The following is a 10,377-nucleotide window of genomic DNA, read 5'->3' on the forward strand; positions in this document are numbered from 1 at the left end:
CTGAAAATTCATTTTAGACATTACTCAATTGTTTTCTGGAAGTGGCTAATATATACAGTTTTAACATCCATGGAGCTTTTCCTTTGTTTTTTTAATTTACTTTGCATAACAATATAATATGTTGTGGCTAAACTATAATTGATTTAGTGTGATTAGAAATGCATAATTTTAATGAAGCTTACTTTTATTTTCTAATTAGAAAAATATTACATGTTTGCATATAAAATATATAATGAGAAAAATAAAAATCATCATCAGGAGATAATCGCTATTAATATTTGAGCACATTTCCTACCAATCTTTTTTATTGAAAATATTTATACACACACACACACACTATATGTCTTTTACAAAATTGGAGTCATTTAGTGTGTATTTAAAACATTTTATCCCACTTTATTAACTTTACATATGGTCTGTGATAATTTTCTTTATTAGTAAAGTATGCTTACACATATGTTTAATGGCTACACAAGCCATTATATGCATAAAACATAAAGCACATTCATATTTTCAAAGGGCTCTTTAAATATTTATCATATGATATATTTTTCAATTGATTTTAAATGTTTACTCTATTTGACTTTTGTCAATATTTAATAATATATGTACACATACATGCATTAATGTTTTCTTGGGGTAAGCATATTTCCATGTATAGATAGACAAAGATATTAGGTTCTCTCACAGTACGAATTTTGGTTTTTGGAGCATTTTCCTTGAGGATTTTGGTGGCCAAATCATAATATTCTGCTAATATATACAGCTTGATTAAAAAAAAAAAAGCCCTAGAGAAACCACCACACAACTGTCTAAATCCACACCTTCCAATCTGTATTAGAAGTAATAGAAGAAGGAGGAGGAGGAGGAGGAGGAGGAGAAAGAGGAAGATGAAGAGGAAAAAGAGAAGGAGAAGAAGGAGATTTTTAAAATGCCATCTTCTTCGGAACATGGGAGAAGTGACATTAACATATAGGCAAACCATTATAAAGAACTGCAAACCATTATAAAGAACTGAGAATATGCATGGCACCATATGTTTTACACACGTTAACTAATTTAGTCTTCATACGAACCCTATGAAGTAGGCATTCACATCATCCTTATTTTAAAGATAAGAAAACTAAGGCACAGAAAAGTTAGGAAACTCACTTAACATTATACAGATTAAAAAAAAAAATCATAAGGCACTGGATTTTAACCCAAAGTCCACGAAGCCTACCCCTTTATTTTCTCATCTCTATCATTTTCTTTCTTGTGAATTTCTGATAGTAATAGTTCAAATATCCAAGACAGGTTAGAATCTTCAGGACTAAGTGAGAATGATCCTGACCCTAATTCACCAAACCCATAGATGGGATATAACGTGTACTAGAAATGAGGGAAGACCATAGAACTAATAAATGGCACTAGATGCACCCAATTATGTGGGATATTTGAAATACTGACACGCAAAAATCAAATAGTTAGCAACATCGCTGTTTCTTATTTCAAATGTGGCAGGTGGTAGTCCTGGGAAGGAGTCCAGAAGGACCACACCCAAAACAGTCACTATGTCCACTGCTTCCATCGTGGGAAGAATAAGTACTTCAACACCCCGAGAGCCAATGCTGTGTGTGGCTGCACTTCCATGCCCATCATTTCAAGTTGTCAAATGACTGAAATGTGATTATAAACATATACCAGTTGTTTCTCAAGCCTAAGATTAGAAAGAAGGATTTTGTGTGCAAGCATGTAGTCAATAGAAAAATTGAAGATTCATTTGACCTCTTCCATGCTCACCATTCTCAAATCTCTGCACAGGCAAGGCATAGAGATTACAAAGTATCTCAAAGGGAGCACCATGAAGCTATTTGTAGGAATAAACAAGGCCAAACGTATCACTTTGAATATACAGAGCTCATGACTCCTTTCAAAATGAGATTTGTTCCAGTGTTGCACCTTAGAAATTATCTGCTATTCTATAAAAATGATAAGAAAGTGTATATTCAGTTATAAGCTAAAAGACTAAGGTCAATGTCTTATAGTAAAAGAGAGAACACATTATACAAGAAGAAAGTCAAGGAAAAAAATTTTAAAAGAAGAATAAAAAAGAAAGCAGAACTGAAATCTGAAAGAATTTGTAAAAAAAAGAAAAATTGTCAATGTAAAATTATGTTCCAGTAGTATTGACATTAAACAATAGGAAGCTGTTTAATTTCTTCCTCTTCTTCACTAAGACGTCTCAAAATTTTAAAATTACAGAAAAATAAAGAATAAGTTTTAGAAATTTTTTTTAAAAAAACAAAAATAATCACACTCTATGAAATAATGTGTCAAAGGGAAAATAAAAGTTTCAGTTAAAAGAAATTTGGAAAATAAAAAGCAAGACTTAAAAAAAGTTTATAATCAGACAAAACTGTATCTAGAATATATGATACAATATATATGAATAAAACAGTAAAGAAGATAAAGAAGTGTTGAACTAAGATTTGAACTGATAAAGTTAGAAAATATTAATAATATCATCTACTTTTAAAAATAAGAGAAATGATATAATAAAAATAAAAGCTAAAAATTGCATATTTGGAATAAGAATAATAGTGGCATTAACAATCCTTTGAAAATATAACAAATGCAAATTTAGGAAAACAGTAATTTTAAGATGAAAAATAAAAATAAAACCAAACACACAAAGCAAACAGAAAGTTTATAAATCATAAGTATGGAAATATTTTCAAAAATATTGTTTAATAGCATAAATAAGTCTTTGTTCATTACTATGAAAATCTCAATGAAATGCATGAATTTTCAGAGAATAAAATATACCACAATGATGTAAAAATGGAAAATTTTAGTTACAGGAATATTTATGAGAGAATAAATAGAAAAAAAAAGCTTCCCTTTCATGAATTACTTAATTACTTACAATGAGTTTCTAAGTCTAAATACTTTTGTATATATGTACTATACTATATATGTATGCATACATATATAGTACATTATATAATCACATACAGATGCTCCCCAACTTACAAATGAGTTGCCCCCATTGTAAGTTGAAAATATCGTAAGTTGAAAATGCTTTTAACACACCTACACTATTGAACCTCATAGCTTAGCCTAGCCCACCTTAAATGTGCTCAGAACACTTATATTAGCCTATAGTTGGGCAAAATCATGTAACACAAGCCTACTTTATAATAAGGTATTGATTATTTCATGTAATTTATTGAATACTGAAAGTGAAAAACAGAATGGTCACATGCGCATTTTTGTAGTATGGTTTTTACTGAGTGTGTATTGCTTTTGCACCATTGTAAAGTTGAAAATTTTAAGTTGAACCATTGTAATTTGGGGACTCTCTGTATATCAATGTAAGTATATATCATAAAATTAATATACATTAATACATAGACATATATCATTATAATACACAACACACACACATATATACGTACACACACACATACACATACATACATAGATAGGATTTAACAGATGATACTCTTTCTCTCCAAATTTTGACTGAAGCCTAAAGGTTGAAAAAAATACAATAGGACCTTTGTGCCTACACTTCCTAGAGCAAGCTTTCGGTCACCTCACAAGGACATGCTAAAAGTTGTTAAAGCCATTCTCTCAGTATTAGCAGTTACACACACCTGTCTATAATAATGAAAGCTTTGAAAGGAGACAGAATTCTTTCTGAGAGAATTGTCAGAATTCTGTGTTGTTCCATTTTTTCAGATGAAGAAAAGATGGTTTCCCCTCACAAGCCAAGTGCAAGTGCATTCAAAGAACCTTCGGTAGGTCCATGGTATCTGTCTCTCTCGAAGTTTGAGCCTGGGGAAAATGAAAGACCAAAAGTTCTGGCTAGAGCTTGTCTAGTAATTGATAGATACAGAGACATTGTGGGGGGGTATGTGCTGGTCTCAGGGTAAGGACTTGTGACCCCCACCTCTGTGAGCACCTGCAGCAAGAAAGGCTACCTGGAGGAGCCATGTGATTGCGACAGAGAGTCTATGTGATGGCCCAAGGTAGAGGTGGGATCAAAACCAGGGTGCTGGGGATGTATCAGCAGCAGAGGCATCAGCTACGGCAGGTGAGATGCACAGACAGATCCCCCGGTGGAGGTTCTCCACCAGCTCCAGAAGGGTGCTCCACAAGAGAAAGCTCAAGTGCTTGTTTGCCTCATTCAAAGGATGGAATCCACGCCTGCTCATTTCCACACCACCCGGGTCTAACCTGGGGCCAGATACCATAGTCAGCAAGTAGGAAGCAAGGTGAGTGAGGAACAGGGAAGTCAACCAGCTTCTCCCTTTAGACATCAGACCGTTCCCAGAAATATTTGGATCACAAAACCTTTTTAGCTCCCTAAGAACATTTAGTATTTCACTATATTAATGTCTGACAGAACCTTCTTTTAGAAAATTGCTATTGTCCAATGTCACTTATAAATACATATGCATAAAATCTAAACAAAATACTTACAAATGAATTATAGTCATAATAAAAAAAGAAATCACCATGACAGCATAAGGTTTATTTTAGTAATGTGAAGACAGTTTAATATTAGTGCATTTTGTAACATGATTTATCTCCATAAATAGCAAACATCAGATATGATTTAATTTCCATTCCAGAACAAAGCATTTAGTTAATGAGTAGAAGAAATCTACTTCTTTAACAACACAAAGTCAACAGCCAGCATGAGGCCTGGCAGTTAAACATTATTCTTATTTCTATCAGCATGAAGAACAAGGCCCCTTTTCCGCTATTAATGTTATTAACCATGTTAACATAGATGAGCAAGAGCTAGCAGTGTGAAAGGAATAAGAAAAGAAAATTGATATAATTGTGGCAAAGGTGGAGTCACAATCATCCAAAAGAAAACTCAGAAGTCAGCTTAGTAATACTGTAAGTGATTTCAGAGATAAGCCAATAGACAAAACAGGATAAATGACTAGAAAATATAAGCCAAATAAGATCCAATTTGCAATACTAACATAAATATACATCACCTTGAAATAAACCTAAGGAAACTATCAAATAAGAGAACTAATATTTAAATAAATTACAATATAATTTTTCTCTTAATGGGAAAACTCCGGATTTTAAACTTGCCAGGAGTCTTCAATTTCATTCATATGTATAATGCAACTGAGCAAAAGACATACGGGGAGTATTTTGGAGAATACACTTATGAGAACAGTCAAAATCATTTTCAAAAATGAAACTATATGGAAAGAATGAGGAACAATTTAATATATAATCAAAGATATTATTATGCTGTAATTATTAAACCTTATGGTACTGTTGTAAGTATAAAGAGAAATGAAACATAAGCAACAGCCCAGAAACACATTCATAAATTAAAAAATTTAATAGACATTAAAGGCATTTTAAATTAAGTTCACTTTATTCAAAAAATGTTACTAGAGTTTTTACTATCTTAAAAAAGGAAATTTAGGTCCCTACCGCATACCATATACTATGATAAACTATCAATGGACTAAAGAGTTAAATAAAACCATAAAATAATTAAATAAAGCCATAAAAGACCTAGAAGAAATAGAGTTGAGCAAGAAGTTTCTAGGAGTGGAAGCTAAAGGGAAAACCAAAAATAAATTAGATTTATAGGAATAAAATTTAAAATTGAAATTTATAAAAAGAGAAAGTATATGATGAATTTAGAATAATGTTTACAACATCTATGACAAGAGTTTATTATCCTAAATAAAGAGCTCTTAAAAATCAAAACACAATAAACACCTAAATATCAATTACTTAGTTATTTCAACAAACACTACTTACATGCCTAGTATGTGCTGACTACTGTTCTAGATGTTGCAGATATTGCAATGAACAAAGTTACCAAATTTGATGCCTTGGTGAGGACAGCATATCTGTGGAAATATGAGCAAATGGCACTCACTGGAAAATTATCTGCATGCACACACACACACACACACACACACACAAAGAAGAAATGGCAGTGTGTATATGAGTATTATCATCTCTATGGTTGAAATGTTTTATAGCAGAAGTTACATACAGAAAATTACGTAGAGATTTATGTGTAAAGATATTTGCCACATTTTTATTTACAATAGAACAAATAAAATGGTCAAAAGGTTAATTAAAACATATTTTACATAATGACAAAAACTTATCAGATCCCTTTCTTTAAATAGTTACTTTATATATCCTAAAGGTTGGCCCAACCCCTCGGGGCTTGGGTCCTCTTGTTTTATGGGACACTTCTTTACTCTGGTATGATGGACCCAAGGCTTTCATTTCTGACAATTTCAATGATGTGTGAGTTGTTAGAGGCACTACCTAGGGTCTCTTTCACTTCTTTGTCTCCAATGGGGCGGAGACCTGAAAGAGGTAAACTCACACATAGCGGTTAGTACCTGACCCACTCATTTGTCACATCACTTTACTCTGCTTTTTACTCATGGTTATGTTACCATACTTACCTCGGGGTGTTAGTAAAGTTGAAATATTTGTACATATTGTTCCCAGTGTTGCACTGAATTAAGGATGTAAGATAAACTGAACTATAATTTTATAATATAAGTAATACACATATATCATGTATTCCTTCTCATCTTTTCCCTATATGTATCTATACATATATGGGTGAAACAGACCTAATAAGAGCAATGGAAAGACACTTAGAAATGCAGCTACAGATAAATGCCTAATCAAATTACCATACAACAGTAGGATGTAATAGTATTGAATTATTAACATTAAATCTCATGCTTTAAGAGAATATATATGACTTTAGACATTGTCCTCAAAATAAGCTATTGGAAGGAAACATTAAACTATTAACAATTGTTATTTTTGCATGGTGAGATGATAATTTTACACAGTTTTCAACATGTTACTTTTTTTTATAATAGTCATGTTTTACTTTTATGTTCAGAAGATGTATTATATATAATTTTCAGCAGTCCAATTTAGGGAACCCATTTCAATATTCCTTGAAAAGTAATGACTTTGTTTTCTATCCTTACAAACATAATTAGTACATTGTTTTACCGTGTTTTCTTTGAAGGGATTTGTTTTTTAATCTTTGGCACACTCTTTGGTTTGATTAAAGGGGGGTTTCTGCTCTGCTCCTCCGCATTCCAACTAAGTGTTGTGGAGGAGGTGATAAGCGGCGGAACAATATTTTTATGTTCTCCCCCAAGGCCTCCTATTTTCCAGAGACTAGACGTATTTGCTCAACAGCGCCAAGTTGCTGTAACATTTTCTCTCTAATTCCCCTTGCACTCAGGGGCAAATGGTAATGTTCTTGTCTGTCACTGCCCGACGCTGCAAGCGGATGCATCTTTTGTTCATTATTTAATACTTGACAGATGGTTCCCAGAATCAAACCATCCATGAAAATTGCTGCCCTCTGGCAAGCTGAAGAGCTGTAGATGCTTTTAACATTCTAGTAGCCGAGAATGGATTTGGGGATGTTTCAAAAATCCGTTAAAATCATATGGGGTACTGAGCCAGTTGATAGAATTCTATTTGCCATTAATAAAATGACATTAATTATTATGTCCCAGAAGCAAACTTGAAATGTGTCTTCATGCCCTTTGGTAATGTGAAGTCTGACGACGGAAAGGACAGAGAGTCAGGGAGACAGTCATCAAATGTTAGAGCCCATGTGACGTGAGACAAACTTCTACTGTGCGGCTAACCAACCATGGTGTTCTCGGTGTGGTGAGAAAGGGCGCTGGCTTCCCCCTGTGCGCACAATGGCCTCTTCCTTAAAACCCATGACGATCAAGTTTTTTCTGTGAGGAGTGACTGGGTAGAAAGAACGGGTGATAATTATTCACATGTATGTCCCCCCTATGTAAACATGTTCATGTGTCTTCTTCTTCCCTCGCTCCCTCCCTTCCAGAGGTATCTACTGGGTGTTTTCCAAGGGTGAGATCAAGGCCTACAAGCTGCAGATACAGTGGCAAACAAAACAGACAAGGGCCTTACTTTCATGGGGCTAGAATTCTGTGGGGAAGGCAGACAATGAATAAGCAAGCAATTACATAATAGAGTTTCAGCTTGGGATTGAACAACCTAAGGCAATAGGGAGTAGGAATGGAAGTGCAGGAGATATTTTAGACAGGCTGATTGGAAAAGCCACCTCTGGGGAGATTCCACATGTGTCCATGAAGGGGTGAGGGGAAACTTGCCCTTTCTCCCAAAAGTTCACTGAAAGATCAACTCACAATTAAAGCAGATTAATAAAAGAAAGGTTTATTTACCATGTGCATAGGGAGAAATCACAGAGTCATTACCCAATATCCTAATGAAGTTCAGATATTTTTATACACACCTTTTATGGGGAGGGGGAAAATGAGTCATACAGGTAATTCTGCTTAGGGGCTAGATGGCTGTTGGGGAGGACAAATGGATGAGGGAGACAAATCAACTTGTAAATGATTTTCTTTGCAAATTAAATTAACATGAGAGACAGGTATTATGTTTCAAATGATTTGGGCCTTGTCTGGTTGCATTTTTGATCATCTTTCCTGCACTACATTGTGATAACAGGGACAGGAAGGGAAGTCAATCCCCCTTTGAACTTTTGATTGGTCAGTCTGGTTTATGCAGACAGAGGGAAAGCCCCCTCTAATCTTCAGGGGCCTGTAATTCAAAAAACTCTTTATACCAAGGAGTCATATTTTGGGGTGAAATTTCCTGAGCTCCTTCATCAACATAGGACTGAATAATGAAAATGAGTCACCCAGTCAAAGTCCCCAGCAAGGACAACCCAGGGAGAAAGAACACCAAGTGTGAGCCCTGCAGCAGGAGGAAGAGCAGGAGCAAGAGGCCGGAGAGCCCTGCAACAGAGCTAGCTAGGATGAGCTGAAGGAATGGTGATATAGGGCTGGCTGGCACAAGCCAGGTCATACAGGCTCCTAAACATGGTATGAAATTTTGATTTTAGTTTAAGTGCAATGCAATGTCACTGCAGAGTTTTAAAGATATGAAGGATCTCTTTAGATTTTCTTTTATTGCACTCTGGCTTCTGTGTCTAAAGTGACTTCAGGGTAGTAAGAGTGGAGAAAAAGAACCCAATAGAGTAACACAGTGAGAAATGGTTGTTGGTTGGACTGGGGCGTATGCAAACAATTAGACACAGATAGGGAAAAAATTATTCCTTTAGCATTTTATGTTTGCAGTAGGATTTCTCATGCTTTATCTCAAATTATCTCTAAGGTCCCTTCCAGTGCTAAAAATCTGGTGGTTAATTGTTTATGACCTTAGGGGGACTCAACAGTAACTTTTTCATTCTCCAAAATCATTATAGTTGATAGCAATGTTGCACCACCCATATCAATCCCAATATAGCTCCATTTTAACATGTTTTTAAAGTTTTAATTTTAGAGAATTACTCAAGGCATATCGCATATGTTTACTGTTTCAGATGGTGCATATCAACTTTTAGATTAAAGTTTGTTCTTTATAATAATAGTTTAATTTGTACTTTCAATTCCATAGATTCAAGAGCTAGACTGTCTGGGTGACTTCTCAGTCAGGATAACTCTGAAGTGATGACAACACGTATATGATAGCTAATATGTTGTGATATGGATAATAAAGGTACATTGAGGAGCAGAATTTAAGAATTCCTCCCTTACTGTTCTAAACAATTAATACTTTGCAAAAATTATATTGTGATCTTTGAAATTGTGACCAACTTTTATTCATTCAACAACTTGGTAACATATTGGTTAATAAAATAGACATGGTCCCAACCTGCACTGCTTACAGTAAGTTTCTGAGACAACAAAATGAATAAAGACAAGCACGCGTGTGCCCATGAGTGTATGTGTGTGTGTGTGTGTGTGTGTGTGTAGCTAAGTGTCATGAAGGATTTCAACAGGCCAAAACAACACAGAGCGGGGCATATGGCATCCACTTATCAAGAGGGTTAAAAAGGATCTTTCTCAGGAGGACATATTAAAGCCCATTTATCCTTTGACCGTGTAAAGAGCAGGAGGGCAGCAATCCATGTAGTGGAAATTTCATACACAGAATTTCTTAGTTAGAAGGGGCATAAGAAGTTTAGGGAAGAGAAAGGAGGCCAGCAAGGCTGCAAATAGGCAAGGGAACCCTAAGAACAGACAAGAGTTAGGTCATAGTAGAGCTCTGCCACGATGACAAGGGCTTTGGATTTTAGTTCAAGGGCATGTGAAAGACATTAGAGGGCCTAAGAAGGGAAATACAGTGGCTGGATGTGTGTGTGTGTGTGTGTGTGTGTGTGTTCAGGAGATTACTCTGGCTGCCATTTTAAAAAAAATAGGGTGGAGAAAGACAAGAGCTGGAAAGGTGTAGCCCAGTAAAGAAATTATTTCATGATTAGAGGAGAGATGATGGCTGTTT

The sequence above is a fragment of the Eulemur rufifrons genome, chromosome 28, assembly GCF_041146395.1.
Source record: "Eulemur rufifrons isolate Redbay chromosome 28, OSU_ERuf_1, whole genome shotgun sequence".
Taxonomy (NCBI): Eukaryota; Metazoa; Chordata; class Mammalia; order Primates; family Lemuridae; genus Eulemur; species Eulemur rufifrons.